The sequence below is a fragment of the Capra hircus genome, chromosome 9 (genome assembly GCF_001704415.2).
Source record: "Capra hircus breed San Clemente chromosome 9, ASM170441v1, whole genome shotgun sequence".
Taxonomy (NCBI): domain Eukaryota; kingdom Metazoa; phylum Chordata; class Mammalia; order Artiodactyla; family Bovidae; genus Capra; species Capra hircus.
The window spans coordinates 85,104,440-85,120,854 of NC_030816.1; the positions used below are offsets into that span (position 1 = coordinate 85,104,440).

General features: G+C 41.7%; 1 protein-coding gene across 1 annotated transcript in view; it reads right to left on the reverse strand.

Annotated features, from left to right (window-relative positions):
• Positions 1–16,415, reverse strand: part of PARK2 (parkin RBR E3 ubiquitin protein ligase) — a 1,213,425-nt gene that overhangs the window by 828,241 nt on the left and 368,769 nt on the right. The window lies entirely within an intron of this gene.

The following is a 16,415-nucleotide window of genomic DNA, read 5'->3' on the forward strand; positions in this document are numbered from 1 at the left end:
CCCTCTGCCAATGCTGGAAGGTCATGAGGGGATATAAATTTTCATATTGAGAACCATGAGGTTGTATAGCGGTCTCCAAGGGTTAATAAGAAGCCATCCAAGTGTGCTCAAGGACTTATCAATGGCAACTCAGATGCTTGTGTAGTTAACAAAAGGAAAAACAGGAGGATAGTCTAAGTTAAACATTAAAAAAAAATAAACCTAATGCTATAAGTATAGGGGTACTAAAACTTGGCTTCGAGTGTAAGCGTAGCTTTTTGGAAAAAAAAAATCTTCAGCTAAATTTTCATTTACCTATCAATTTGAAGTTTCAGTAGATCAGATACATATTAAATAGGTCTGTGTTACATAGTATCTAGACTGTTTCAGTTCTCTACCACCTTCATCCACCCTTTTCAAATATTCTCAAAAATAAGCCTTCTAAAGGTCTAATATATATGCAAAATTAATATGTATATTTTTGTGTAACTTTGTGTTTATAAGGTGGGTGTTTAGGTTTCTCTCTAGCCCTTAATCCCACATCTGAGTCTCAGTAAAAGAAGTAGGATGAGCTACTATTCATTTCAAACTGGTATCATTCCCTAGAGTAATGTTTGTTTCCATCTTTCTAAGAATTATTGATTCCTTCCAATCACCGAGGACTGTGAACATAATTCATGAATATATTCCATTATCAATCCATCAATAATTTGTAGTTATGGGTAATGACTGTCAAACAGCTGAGTAAAAACACTTATAACCAGATAGCTCCCTTTGGACCAATTATTGTAAATCAAAGCAACACTGAAGAAAAACAGTTGCTCTTAGAAATATTTGTGTGTATACATTTGGCATCCACTGTTCTAGGGAAGCCTGAAAACAGGCTGTGAACAGCAGTAACTGCTTGCTGGACTGGCATTCTGTTATGGCAGGTTCCGTCGCTGTGTACCCACATAGGTTTATATTCTATAAAATGAGTGTTCCTTAGATCCAGGAGGCCATTGTGAATGGATCACTGATCACACTGTGATTCTATTCTCAAAGAGGCAATGACTAAGAAGCCAGGTATGGTTCAGGCCTGGGCGAGAGCAATCTCATACTGTGTTAAAGTACAGAAACGGAGTTACACAACATGTTCTTTCATGACCTGGAACTAATTTGACAGAAAAAAAAAAAAAAGTTTTAGAAACATGTCTAAAATGGTTTGAAAGCACAGTTCATAAAATTGTGTTTCAACAAAAAAAGAGAGAAACAATTACCTAACTCCTTGACAAATGCATGTTATAAAGTTTCTCATTAGCTAACACAAAACATATTGAAAAGTGGTTTTCCTATGGCTGTTATGCATTTCCTGCCAACTGATACATGTGTTCACGTCAAAGGCAAATCTATGAAAAGCAGACATCCTTAACGTGGGAAACCGTTACTCAGCTATCTTATAAAAATGGAGATATTCATTGAAGGTTTCAAAATAGAGTGGCTGTTGCATCAAAGTGTATACCATTAGTGTTAATTTTACAAACCAGGCCAAATAAGGTACTCATGAACACCTGGGTCAAATTCAAAGAGAATGGAATTTGGAACCAAAATATTTTGGTTCAAATCTTAGTTTCAACAACTTTTAGAAATGGATCTTGGACAAAGCATTTTGTCTTTACTCTCAGATTGTATGTAAAAGACAGAATAATACTTATGTTCCAAGTAAAAATCAAGTAGGATAACATACATGTAAAAGTTTCATAAATTAAGTGTTAGAAAAACAATAGTTATTCTATTTAGAGTTAAAAACAAACATGTCTCTCCAATGGATTTAGGGCAATGGATTGTGGGAAGAAATACTATTCTCTGTAACAATTCACACATTAAATAGAAATGCTTTAGTTTCACTTTCTCATTATTCAAAGAAATACATATGAAACTTGGAATTAGGTCAAAGAGATTATTTTTGTTTCTTAAGTGCTATGGAGATCTATTCCTTGGATTAATTTACAACATTGTAGGGATCGGAGTTTATTTCCATTAGAGATGCAAAGAATTTCTATCTCGTAGAACAGATGGGCCCAAATATTATCTATTGCCCAGAAAGAACTTAACAAATTTTATATCTAATCAAGCAATCTTATTCTAACTTGTCTTCATTGAACTATCTACCTAAAATCTCTAGGATTGCTGGGAGAAATATCACCAACCTCAGTTATGCAGATTATACCACTCTAATGGCAGAAAATGAAGAGAAACTAAAGAGCTTCAAGAAGAGAGTGAAAGTAGAGAGTGAGAAGGCTGGCTTAAAACTCAGCATTCAAAAAACAAAGATCATGGCATCCAGTCCCATCATTTCATGGCAAATAGAAAGGGGAAAAGTGGAAACAGTGACAGATTTATTTTCTTGGGCTCCAAAACCACAGTGGAAGGTGACTGCAGCCACAAGATTAAAGTATGCTTGCTCCTAGGAAGGAAAGCTATGAGAAATCTAGACAGTGTAACAAAAAGCAAAGACGTCCCGTTGCCAACAAACGGCCATATAGTCAGAGCTATGGTTTTTCTAGTAGTCATGTACGGATGTGAGAGTCAGATCATAAACAAGGCTGAGCGCCAAAAAAATTGATGCCTCCCAGTTGTGGTGCTGGAGAAGATTCTTGAGAGTCCCTTGGACAGCAAGGAGACCAAACCAGTCAATCCTAAATGAAATCAACCCTGAATACTCATTGGAAAGCTGAAACTGAAGCTCCAGTATTTTGGTCATCTGATGCAAACCGCTAACTCATTGGAAAAGTCCCTGATGCCGGGAAAGATTCAGGGCCGAAGAAGAGGGTATCAGAGAATGAGATGGTTGGCTGGCATCACTGACTCAATGGACATGAGTCCGAACAAACTCCGGGAGATAGTGAAGGACAGGGAAGCCTGCCACGCTGTATTCTGTGGGCGTGGCAAACAGTCAGACGTGACTTAGTGACTGAACAAAAACCACCACTCCAAATTCTTTGAAGCAATTTATACAGTTAGCTGTTTCCCTATTAAATAATTAGTTGAATAAAATGTTAACATCTGTTCATTTTATATTGGCAGGACAGTCATAGTTTTATCTATTTGAAAATGAAACTTTGACAACTTTAGAGGACTCAAGTAAACTGCCCTGGCAGAGACGTCATGGGCTGTAAAGCCAAGGCGCATCTTCTCTTGGTCCCTAAGGAGTATCTTGAGTAAAAAGGAAGGCTAGCTCTTCCAGCCCTGCTGCTCGGGGTTTCCCCCTTTCTGCCCCTTTCATGCTGCTGGTGCATTCACGCCTTGCAGGCCACAGTGAACGGGACACGGTCTTACGGTCTGACTCACGAGGTGTGAAGATGGAATGAACCCTCCTCTGTTGAGTGTTGCTGCTCAGTCACTTCAGTCGTGTCTGACTCTGCGACCCCATGGACTGCAGACTGCCAGATTCCTCTGCTCATGGATTTTCCCAGGCAAGAATACTGCAGTGGGTTGCCATACCCTCCTCCAGGGGATCTACCCAACCCAGGGATCAAAGCTGCATCTCCTGCACTGCAGGTGGGGTCTTTACCACTGAGCCACCGGAAAAAGCCATATATTATGTAGCTGTATATATATATATATATAAATAATGCCATAAATATATCTTGGTAGGTAGAAAAAGAACATTGCTTAGTCTCTAAGTTTTGTCCCCTTTGCGACCCCATGGAATGCAGCCCACTAAGCTCCTCCGTCCATGGGAATTTTTTAAGGCATCAACACCAGCATGGGTTGCCATTTTCTCCTCCAGGGGATCTTCCCGGCCCAGGGATCGAACCCACGTCTCCTGTGGCTCCTGCTTTGCAGGCGGATTCCTTGCCACTGAGCCACCTCAGCTCTTTTCTTTTTTTTTGAGCTTATTTTCCTACCTGTGACCTCAAATCAATTAAAAACTTTTAACTTGCTGGGAAAGCAAAGAGGTCTCTGAAATCCGGACTGTTAAGTTTCATGGTTCTATGTTTACTTTTGGCCTGTTACTAAAGTTGTCGGATTGAAACGATGAATCCTCTTCAGGGCTGTGTGTCCACATATCTGTGATTCAGAGAGCTCTCTGCCGCTTGTCAGGTGTGGGATGTTTGCCTGCTACCAACTGTGATTAATAAATCATTAGGTCACAAGAATTACAGATGTTTGTATCTGGTTCGTTTAAGGATACAAGTATGTATACAAATGAAATATTCACAATATTCACAAAAAGAAAAGAAAATGAACTTTGAATACTTTGAATGTGCTAGACATTAAAAAGAAAAAATCCTTCTTATAGAAAATACTGCGCTTCCCTGGAGGCTCAGTGGTAAAGACTCTACCTGCCAAGGCACATTCTATCCCTGGGTCTCGAAGATCCCCTGGAGAAGGATATGGAAGCCCACTGCAGTATTCTTGCCTGGGAAATCCCATGGACAGAGGAGCCTGGTGGGCTACAGTCCACTGGGTCACAAAATGTCTGATGCTGCTGCTGCTGCTGCTAAGTCGCTGCAGTTGTGTCCGACTCTGTGCAACCCCATAGGCGGCAGCCCGCCAGGCTCCTCCGTCCCTGGGATTCTCCAGGCAAGAACACGGGAGTGGGTTGCCATTTCCTTCTCCAATGCATGAAAGTGAAAAATGAAAGTGAAGTCACTCAGTCATGTCCGACTCTTAGCGACCCCATGGACTGCAGCCCACCAGGCTCCTCCACCCATGGGATTTTCCAGGCAAGAGGACTGGAGTGGGGGGCCACTGCGTGTCTGATATAATGCAGTAACTGAACAATAAGCACAATAGGAAATACCAGCTGAGGAACATCTGAGGAATTCAAGTTCACACAAGTAAGGTGAGTCTGTGGACATGTGGATTGTTTTAATAATTTGGATTTAAGAAAAATATCTCTATTCTTAGATATATCAGCTTGAAATATGGGATAAGATATTTATATTTTATAGAAAGCTAGGTCTTGATTTTCTATGAAGAGAGTAGTTAATCCGAATGCCCTACACTTCTCATAATGATTTATTGATTAAACAATTTAACATTACATGATATTTAAGTTTATTAAAAATATACTTTTATGCTTTTGTATTTGATTGGGTCATGATTCCGACAAGTGTTTTATAACAATTATATTTTATAGTGTCTCATCCAAAATGTAAGTTCTTAGATCCTTATATAACTTAAAAACCTAGAATAATATTAAATCAAACTATTTAATGAATAATATTTATGTAGTTGGATAACTTCTATTTAGACTGAATACAAAAGCACTGATACACAGGTATAATTTTAAGTTCATATACTTATGGTTCTTAAGTTTTATATGCTATAGAATGCTAATACATTTGATTTATAAATATTAATGTCAATTTTTGTTATTTCAAACATTTACTTATGTATGCTGCTGCTGCTAAGTCGCTTCAGTTGTGTCCGACTCTGTGCGACCCCATAGACGGCAGCCCACCAGGCTCCCCCATCCCTAGGATTCTCGAGGCAAGAGTACTGGAGTGGGTTGCCATTTCCTTCTCCAATGCATGAAAGTGAAAAGGCAAAGTGAAGTCACTCAGTTGTGTCCGACTCTTCGCGACCCCATGGACTGCAGCCCACCAGGCTCCTCCGTCCATGGGATTTTCCAGGCAAGAGGACTGGAGTGGGGTGCCATTGCCTTCTCCATTACATATGGCTACTTGTTTATGTTACTTGTGTTGCTTTTACAATTCTTTTTTAATGGATATATTAGGATCCTTTTCTTCTTTATTTACCTCACTTTTAACTTAGTAGACTATGACTTTGTTTACTGAAGTGAAACATTTATACATAGTATCTGATTTTCACTGGTTCACAAGTTTCAGAAAAAAAATACCTTAACTGAACTTTACTTTCCATGGCAACTGAGTTATTTGCATAGGTTCGATAAAAATTTGTTCTCAACTTACCAGGACATAATTGTGCAAACTGACTGTGTGACAAAGGGACACTGAGAATGTTATTTGAGAAGAATTTCCACTTCATCACACTATGGCATGATAGCATACAATTAAGGGATGATAACTGGTTTTATACTTATAGCCAATAGTTACAAGGCCACCAGAGAACACGAGTTTGGTACCTGGAAAACATTCCCATTTACGTGGTCATAATTGCTGTCCAGTGTAATAGATAACTCCACAGAGGAACGTTTATTAACCACTGTGGTATCTAATCCAGCAATCTCATCCAAACATTTCTTCATTACACACACACACATACACACACACACAAATGCTAGAAGGGGCTTTTCTTTATTGCTACTTTGAAAAATTTATACAAAAGTAAATGACAATAGTAAATCGTACAAGAATGCATGAGGGGGAAGAAAACTTAGTATTTAATTAAGACACACCTTAACTTGAATATTAATATATGGGAAAAATAAGCAATGTGTTGGATACTGTGATTTAGACATGGCACTAAATCACATCATTGCAACATGGAACAGAAGGTGTATCATAATGCTTGTGTACACATGTGAGATGGAGCACGTGGGAATAAGATTCAACTACTTGTGTACAGGATTTTCAAGTCAGAGTCCCCTGTAATGTTGATTGCAATGATTAAGACAGCTGTCTGTCTCTGACAGAAGAACTGGATCTTGCTTCAGAAACCTATACTCTTCCCACAGTTTAGCTTCTTGGATCCAGATGAATTACATTCTCTAGTCTCAAAGTGCATTAACAGATGAACCAAGGAATGCTGACTTTATTCACGTAACATATTTTTAAGCATCTACTACCTGCTAAGCTCTGGGTTAGGGAATACACACAGCACAGAAGAGATGAAATCTCGTCTCTTAAAGCTTACTTTCCAGTGGAGCTGGTACAACCTGTGTGAGCCTCTCTGCTGTTTATGCTCCTAATTGCATACTGTAAATCTAGTAAATTAACTATGTTAAAAGAGCACATTTCTTCACACACACAAGAAAATGATTTGCCATGAATTCCAAAAGAGAAAAGATACCCTTGAAAAGGATAAACGTAAGACAGAAGAATAACAGTCATAAAAAATACTGGATTGTTCTGTAAATGAAAGTTACAAAAGATTTCCTGTAATATGAAGCAAGCGACAGAAATGTGCCCTACACGCAGCATCCCTAAATTACTATCATTGAAGATGTGCAATATTTCTTATTGGCACAAAAAGATTAGATTAAGCAAAGGAACCAGAGCCATGGTTATAACTTCACCGGAATAAGGTGGCACATCTAAGATACAGCAGCTACGCCAGAAGTAGGAAAGCACTAAATACTTCATAATAATCTTTATCACTTTCATATATGGTCAAGCTGCATCATGCTGCCTTCAGTTCAGTTCAGTTCAGTCGCTCAGTCGTGTCCGACTCTTTGCGACCCCATGAATCGCAGCACGCCAGGCCTCCCTGTCCATCACCAACTCCCGGAGCTCACTCAAACTCATGTCCATCGAGTCAGTGATGCTATCCAGCCATCTCATCCTCTGTTGTCCCCTTCTCGTCCTGCCCCCAATCCCTCCCAGCATCAGAGCCTTTTCCAATGAGTCACCTCTTCTCATGAGGTGGCCAAAGTACTGGAGTTTCAGCTTTAGCATCATTCCTTCCAAAGAAATCCCAGGGCTGATCTTCAGAATGGACTGGTTGGATCTCCTTGCAGTCCAAGGGACTCTCAAGAGTCTTCTCCAACACCATAGTTCAAAAGCAGCAATTCTTCGGCACTCGGCTTTCTTCACAGTCCAACTCTCACATCCATACATGACCACTGGAAAAACCATAGTCTTGACTAGACGGACCTTTGTTGGCAAAGTAATGTCTCTGCTTTTGAATATGCTATCTAGGTTAGTCATAACTTTTCTTCCAAGGAGTAAGTGTCTTTTAATTTCATGGCTGCAGTCACCATCTGCAGTGATTTTGGAGGCCCCCAAAATAAAGTCTGACACTGTTTCCACTGTTTCCCCATCTATTTCCCATGAAGTGATGGGACCGGATGCCATGCTGCCTTATAAGCATGGAAAAAAATTCCAGTTCCTAGTACTCTTGGTCCATCTTTTCCTAAGATTGCATTTATTTGTTTAACATATGAGACACCACCAAAATTTCAGTCATGTCACCATGAGAGTTAATACAGTAAAATAATATTTTTAAATGATTCAACAATTTTTAAAGAAAGCTGTCGTCACAGCCATCAGTGGCAAATCAAAGAATTCTGGCTGGCTTTTATCATCAAAATCTTCATATTGGCATCAGAAATCCACACAACAAGCAGGTTTACAAATAACTCTTCAGGCAGAAAAATCACTTACTAAGCTGTGTCTTTCAATTCTTTGTGACAATAAAGAAATTGCCTGGCAAACAGTAACAATCCTCAAAGGCTGGCAAATCACACTTGCCTACGCCATCTTTCTAGATTAAAATGCTTGTCTTCGTTTGTCAGTGGGTTAGGGAAAAGTGTCTAGTCTTTGAAAGGCAGAACGCCATGAAAATGTATATAATGTATAGTAAGAATGAATACTATCAGACCCATATAATGGTCCCCATGGGCTTCCCTAGTAGCTCAGCTGGTAAAGAATCCGCCTGTAATGAAGGAGATCCTGGTTCAATTCCTGCGTCAGGAAGATCCCCTGGAGACGGGATAGGCTACCCACTCCAGGATTCTTGGGAGTCTCAGCTCAGATGGTAAAGAATCTGCCTGAAATGCAGGAGACCTGGGTTCTATCCCTGGGTTGGGAAGATCCTCTGGAGGAGGGCAGGAAAACCCAGTACAGAATTCTTGCCTGGAGAGTCCCCATGGACAGAGGAACCTGATGGGCTACAGTCCATGGGGTCTCAAAGAGTCGTACGCAACTGAGCGCCTAGGCACAGCACAGCACAGAGATCGACATATTAGATTCACAAAACCAACAAAAGGCTTCCCAGGTGGTTCAGTGGTAAAGAATCTGCCTGCCAACGCAGCAGACATAAGTGACAAAGGTTTGATCCCTGGGTTGGGAGGATGTCCCGGAGAAGGAAATGGCAACCTACTCCAGAATTCTTGCCCGAAAAATCCCATGGACAGAGGAGCTTGGCAGACTACAGTCCATGGCGTCGCAAAGAGTTGTCAACGACTGAGCAAATGAGCATGCACGTGTGCAAATATCAAAAAGAGATATCAACAGCACTCAGTGCCCAGTGCCGTGTTTCACACAGGGACTCTGGTCTGAAACAGGTGCCCCATTGGACCAAACCTGCACCGCCTACTTGCTAACTTAGAACCTGAGCTCCGTCTGCGTCCTATTTGCCCCCACACTGCTCTCGTCCACCGCTGGTGTCAGGGCCACGCTGATAGGATCCCCGGTGGTCCACATCTGTGACGGATCCCCAGCTAATCTGTTCTTTCAAAATACTGCAAGGAGCCAAGGGGCCCTTTGAGCAAGTCCCAAGAGGAAAAAGTTAAAACAGCATCATCCTTGTCCTTTTTTTTCCCTTATTGAGCAAGAGGAAAAAGTTAAAACAGCATCATCCTTGTCCTTTTTTTTTCCCCTTATTGAAACTTCATTCCTGTCTGTGTTGTTCCCAGTGATGAAACACAGATTGTCAAGAGCCAAAAATTATTTGCATTTTCTGATGGAATACTGCATTGTCTACTGGAACACGCGGAGACAACCCCACAACACTGCACACGACTCAAAGCTAAAAGGCAACGAAAGCTTAGAAGCCTGAGAGAACAGCCAGAGGGGTTCCGTCATTCATTACCCTAGAACACTCACTGCTCTAATTTGCTCCTAATCCTGTGGCAGAAGTGACAACAGTCACAAATAAATAGGCTAAGGAAAATAAAAAGCCCCACTTCAAAAGCAGAATAAGCAGAAAGAACGTAGTCATGAGTAGGAAGTCTCCAAAATATGGAATGAGGGGCCTAAGTTCTGTTTTTTTTAATGAATTGTTGTGGTAGCCCTGGATCTGTAAATTTAGATTCATTTTAGTTTCAGAGCCAATATCAGGCCTTTTGATCATGTGAGTAGTAAAAAATGGCTAAAAGTTATTAAGTGCTCAGTATAAGTCAGGCTCTGGTGCAAGCACTGCAGAAACCAGCTAGGGTCAAATCTCTGAGGCAGGTAACCCATCAGTCTCTGTATTATAAATGGGGAAACCGAGGCCCAGCGTGTCTGAAACTTCAATGTGTGTAACTGACCTGGGGACTTTATTAAGCGGCAGATTCTGATTCAGCAGGTCTGGGAAGTAGGCCTGAGGTCCTGCCTTTTTGACAAACTCCCAAGCGATGCTGACGCTGCTGGTTCACAGGCCCTGCTTCGAGCAGCGAGATGGAAACTGTCCAGGGTCACAGAGCTGGTAGGAAGCAGAGCCAGGAAGGGGCTCAGTCAGCCTGGCTTCAGAGCCTGGGCTCTTTGCCACTGAGCTTCGTATCTGGGTCTCAGACATTACTCCCTGGGATACTGTGCATGGTTCAAGGACTGGAAGCAAACACCCGTCACCTTTCCTAGAGTATTTTTCAGCAACAACAAAGATTTATTAAGGGCCTACTACCAAGAAACAGGCACTGTGGTAAACACTCAGGACACATAAAACCTTCCAGGCTCAGAGGAGTTTCATTTAATCCACTAGCCAAACAATGGGCCATTTGGTTCCCAAGGAAACTACAACTCCACAGATGGACTGTATAGCTTCCCTGGTGGCTCGTTTCTAAAGAGTCCGTCTGCAATGCAGGAGACACAGGTTCGATCCCTGGGTCAGAAAGATCCCCTGGACAAGGTCAACCTACCAGAGTATTCTTTCCTGAAGACAGACTGAATATTCTGGTTAGTTTAATTGCTCGTCACAGAGAAGGCAGGGCATTAGCTGTCAAAGAATCAGACTGTAATTACAGGCCGCTACCATCAGAGGTGTTGAATTCAATTTAATCTTTGGGGATTGAGGAAGAACTTTCATGACCGTACAGACATTCATGAGTATCACTTGGAAAAGTAATTATCGTTCAACAGATTTACAGAGTGTATGTCTGGGCTTCATTCTATGGTATCACCTAAAGGGTGAATAAAAAACGAAGGTCATGATGGTTTGTTTACTTGTCATGGGGATTTCCAATTTCGTTATAAAAAACACAGGAAATGTTTTGCTCTACTAATGGGGCAGCCTGGATGGGAGCGGGGTTGGGTGGAGAACGGATACATGTATATGTATGGCTGAAGCCCTTCACTGTTCACTGGACTCTGTCACAACATGGTTTGATAGCCGGCTATTCCCTGATACAAAATAAAAAGCTAATTTCTTTAGTTGCAACAAATATTTCTGAATTAGGTGTAAAATTTTTTTGAAGCTCCCGGTCATACAAACCAAGACCTTCCATAAATGTTTCACAAAATTTAGTTAAGTTTTACAAGAGTTTATTATAAGCAGTCAATTTTTATCACTTAATTTTCAATTTTTTTCTTTATCTTCTTTCTAAGCAAATCACACACACACATACACACACAAAACGAATCCAGATGCCTGCTTGCCTTTCAGGCACAGTCTGGATTACCCAGAGTGCCCCAGTGAGCCCCAGGACAGACTTCACCAGCTGAAAATACGCTGCCTCAGTGCCCTCTCTCTTGTCAAGAGCAAATCTGGCCATCCTGGCACTCGGCAGAGTCCTCTGAAAGTCCTCGGGGCTCCAAGAGCAAAAAGGGGGCGTTGAGGCCCCAGGCCCCACACGCCCTAGCGGCCGTGCACGGAGGAGCACACACTCATGTTAGCCCCATGTTAGCCCTCACTGCGTCTGGGTGCAACTCTCCTTCCACTGTTAGCCACACTACTACTCTGCAGACAGGACTTCAGAAAAGTCCAAAACGTCCCAAGGTCCCCAGCACATACCGCGCCGAACCTTCACAACTTCAAAACCGCCATTTCCCACCACTCTCCGATGGCTCATTTCTAGCTGCTCGTGTTCTGAAAGAGACAACGGCCACCCAGAACGCTTCCACAGACTCAGGTGTGCCCCAGCTGGTGGGAAGAAAGTGCAGGGTGAGAAGGGCGGCCTCCGTGCGTCCTCCCTACTTAGGGCAGAGAGCTCAACCCGTCCAGCTCGCAGGGACACACGCTGAGGTCAGTGGCTCACCCATGTAAGCATCTGGGGTTTCCTGTTTGGCGTATTCTTTCTCACCCAGACACTAGGCACTCCAATCCAGCTTTACTGGACTGCATATCTCTTCTGTATTTAAAGGGAAAAAAATGTGTAATGAATTGCGAAGAGGTGGACGCAACTGAACAGGACCAGTTGGTTGACACACATACTGATCTGTATGGAGTGCCTGATGATCTAACCTTGCCTTTATTGACTTCTGAGGCTTAGACTCTGATGGGTGCTCTGAATACTCCACGGCAGGTCACACCATGCTATCTGCTGCTGCTGCTAAGTCACTTCAGTCGTGCCCGACTCTGAGTAACCCCAAAGACAGCAGCCCACCAGGCTCCTCTGTCCCTGGGATTGTCCAGGCAAGAATACTGGAGTGGGTTGACACTTTCTTCTCCAATGCATGCATGCATGCTGAGTCACTTCAGTCGTGCCGGACTCTGTGCGACCCAGTGGACAGCAGCCCACCAGGTTCCTCTGTCCACAGGATTGTCCAGGCAAGAATACTGGAGTGGGTTGCCATTTCCTTCTCCAACCATGCTGTCTACACGCAGGTATTCACCATTTAACCCTACCATATGTGATGAGATAGAATTGTGAGTCGTTTTATATGTTGGTTAAACTTTTTGGCAGTATGACACACAATATATCCAAGACGAGCCATACTCCAGGCAGTGAAGGTCGGAAGTTTAAGAGACGTATTTGTACCTGATGCAAAAATGTGACAAGTAATTAATTACACGGCAGGAAGTCATCCCTCGGTGTCCATGAGGTGTTCATTCCAGGAACCCCCTCAGACATCAAAATCTGGGGATGCTTATGTCCCCTATACAAAACGGCGTACTTTTTGCATATAACCTGCACTTATCCTCCCACGTATGTTAAAACATATCCAGACCTGAGTTTGAGCAAACTCTGTGAGATAGTGAGGGACAGGGAAGCCTGGCGTGCAGCAGTTCATGAGGTTGCTGACAGTTGGATGCTACTTAGCAACTGAAAAAGAACAACAGATTACTTACAACATCTAACACAATGTGAATACTATTTAATCATTTTAAATACAATGTAAATGTTATGTTGCTAAGTGATTGCCATATACAAGTTTTGCCTTTGGGGACTTTATGGAACTTATTTCTAAATATTTTTCATCCCTAGTTGGTTGAATCTGTGGCTATGGAACCCAGAGATGCGGAGGGCCAACTGTATTTATAAAGATCTTGGCAATTTGATCTCTGGCTCCTCTGCCTTTTCTAAAACCAGCTGGAACACCTGGAAGTTCACGGTTCACATATCGCTGAAGCCTGGCTTGGAGAATTTTGAGCATTGCTTTACTAGCACATCTTAGTTGCTGCCAAACTTGGGCAACTGTGACTAAGGCTGCTATAAACATCCATGTGTAGATAATCGTGTGGACCTGTTTTCAGCTCATCTGAGTAAACACCATGGAGCACAATGGCTGAACTTCGTGGTAGGTTAGTGAGAATCTGTCAAATCATCTTCTAGAGTGGCTATACCATGCCAACTTTTCACTCTCCTCTTTCACTTTCATCAGAATGCTTCATATATAAAAGGCAATTGTGAGACTCATCTGCTTACTATGGGTTGATGTGATTTGTCCACCTGTCTTTCCCAGCCTTTTCCCCACCTGGTTGAATACTCTAGGTAGGACTCACAGTTAAAAGGTGGGGAAACATTTGCTACAGGGCAGCACTACTCAGAGTAATGGCAGCACAAGCGTTTCTGAGTCTCTGTTCTTGGCTAACAGAATCGGACCTTCTGGTTCTGGAATAAGCACTGAACAAACATTCTCACTAGTGTTTATGAGTTTGCAGGAGAAAAGGGGACGACAGAGGGTGAGATGGTAGGATGACATCACTGACTTGACATACATGAGTTTGAGCAAGCTCTGGGAGTTGGTGATGGGCAGGGAGGCCTGGCGTGCTGCAGTCCATGGGGTCACAAAGAGTCTGACACCATTGAGCAACTGAACTGAACTGACGCTGGCCTCATAGAGACACAAATAAGGAACCAGAGTGCAAAACAGAAGACAATGAGAGGAATGCGCGTTCGGAGGAGGGGATGATTCCACTTCAGAAGGTTACGGGATCACTCCTTGCCGTTGAAAGTTTTCAGCTCGATGCAGAGTAAAGTCCTTAATTTGACCTGCACAACCCCCCTTATTTTGCCTGTTCCTTACCACATGCAACATAACTTTTGCCTCCCCTACAGCACAGGAAAGGTGTCGGGGGAGCTCACTCCTGAGCTCAGGTGATGCAGGAAGAAACACAACGGCTGGCGAGCGGCATGCTGGCGAGCGCGTGCCAGCGCGTGGGGCCCAGGGCGTTCCCAGCCAGCAAAATATGCGCAGCTCACAGGTCACCACTGGTTAGTGGGTAAATGAGAAACAGGTGACGAGAGGTCAGACTACACGAGGGCTGTGTGGAAAGTCACGGTGAAAAAGTCTGTAACCAGAAACAGTCAGGAGACTTCAGGCCCTTCTCACACTGGTACTGTACAGCATACCTTTATACCAGTTTCCTGGACTGATTGTGTTGGCTGAAATGATTATACATTTCACTTAAAATATAAGTAGACTATTAGACATCTAGAAGAATTTTCTGAGTATACTTGACTTTTCCATAGTATACCTGTGATGATAGAAAGAATATTTTCTTCACTAGAAGTATAATCTACAGAGAGAACCAGTGAAAGGTGTCAATAATTATAAATTTATTAATCATAAAATAATACTCTCAAGAAGACTGAAGGCATAATAAAATAATAAAATAAATAAAATAAACTAACCAGACTGAACTTCCAAAATCTTCAGATACAAACCCAGTTACCAGATAGTAGATTCACATACATTAGCAAACACTAAAGTATGTGAATACTTACAAATGACAATTATTCTACTTATATTACTATTAATGTTCAGGTAATGCAAGTAAAGGTTTAATTTTCATCTAAAGATTTTGAATTCATTCATAGCGATTTTCAGTTCTACTGTAGCCTTCTCCTTTTCTATTCATTATCTCAGTTTAGGGAGTTTGATATTGATATTGAAACTCAAACTAAAAATCTTAATTTATCTACTTAAAAAAATAACTGTAACACATAGTGAAACTAGATACAACTTTGTTCTTTATTTTTCACGTCTCCTGTAAATGTATTATCATACTTTCAAAATTTATGAAAGAAAAAAGAAAGGAGAAAAAAAAAAGATTTCCTATCAGATATGTTAGGACAGCTAATTCCAAACTCTTCATCTCTAAGAACTTTTCTTTTTGTAAACATGTTAACCTGTGTCACACTATGGGAAATTCCCTCATATATACCTTTCAATTCATTAATTCTCTCTTTGGCATTGATAAATTGCTCTTTTCACCAATCTGCTGAGGATTTTTTTTTTAAATTCCAGTAGTTAAATTTATATTCTATCCAGTAGCTACCTTTTTCTATTAGGTCTGTTTTCTGTTTTGATTTCCAGTTAATTAACATTAAACATACCTGTGTTCTATTCCGTTTCAAACTGTCCTTTTATTTTCTCACGTTTTTGGGGAAGCAGTCTTGTGGCTTACCTTATGTGTGCTCCTCCACTCAGGGCAAAGTACTCCTCTGTTTGATTTATAATGTGTATCGTGAGGACTGCTTCAACAGAGCTGGATTATCTCAGGAGCTATCAATGCCACACCCTCTGAGCCCTCTCTGGAATGCTTTTGCCCACATCCTGCTTGGAATTTCAGAAGTCCCAAAGCTTGGGTCTGGTATTTATATTACTTCCTCACTCTGGACAACAAAGGAGCTGCAGAGGTTTAGGCTGGTCTCATTCCCCCTCGTTCCCTACTTGTTTTTTCAGTCTCCTCAATACCCAGGACATGGGAAGGAAAAAAAGCCCAACACAACCACCTCAGGCTCAACAGGACGGCGACTCTTGCACTTAAATTCTTGGTTTATCCATTCCTCTAGTCAAAGACAGCTGTGTTTTTTCCACTTCTTCACTTATCCCTGGAAAATTTTGTTTTTGTTTTTTTCTTAAATCAGATTTATGATTTTATAAATATTTATTAAATTTTACTTAGTAATTTTAGCAAGGGGCCTCCATCTTGCTGGTCCCCAGACATCTCTGACCCTGTGAAAGTCATCCCAGCCCAGGCTGCTGCTGTCTTCAGACACTCCATGCGGGAGAGAAAGTCACTGTTACTATCTCGTGTTTCCTGTCACCTACTCAAAACCAGTTCTGTTACACCTTTGACTATTTAGACTGGAGAGGAAAACCGAAGTGAAACACGGAACATTGTCAAAATAATAAAGAGTTTGTCCTTCTTGCCAA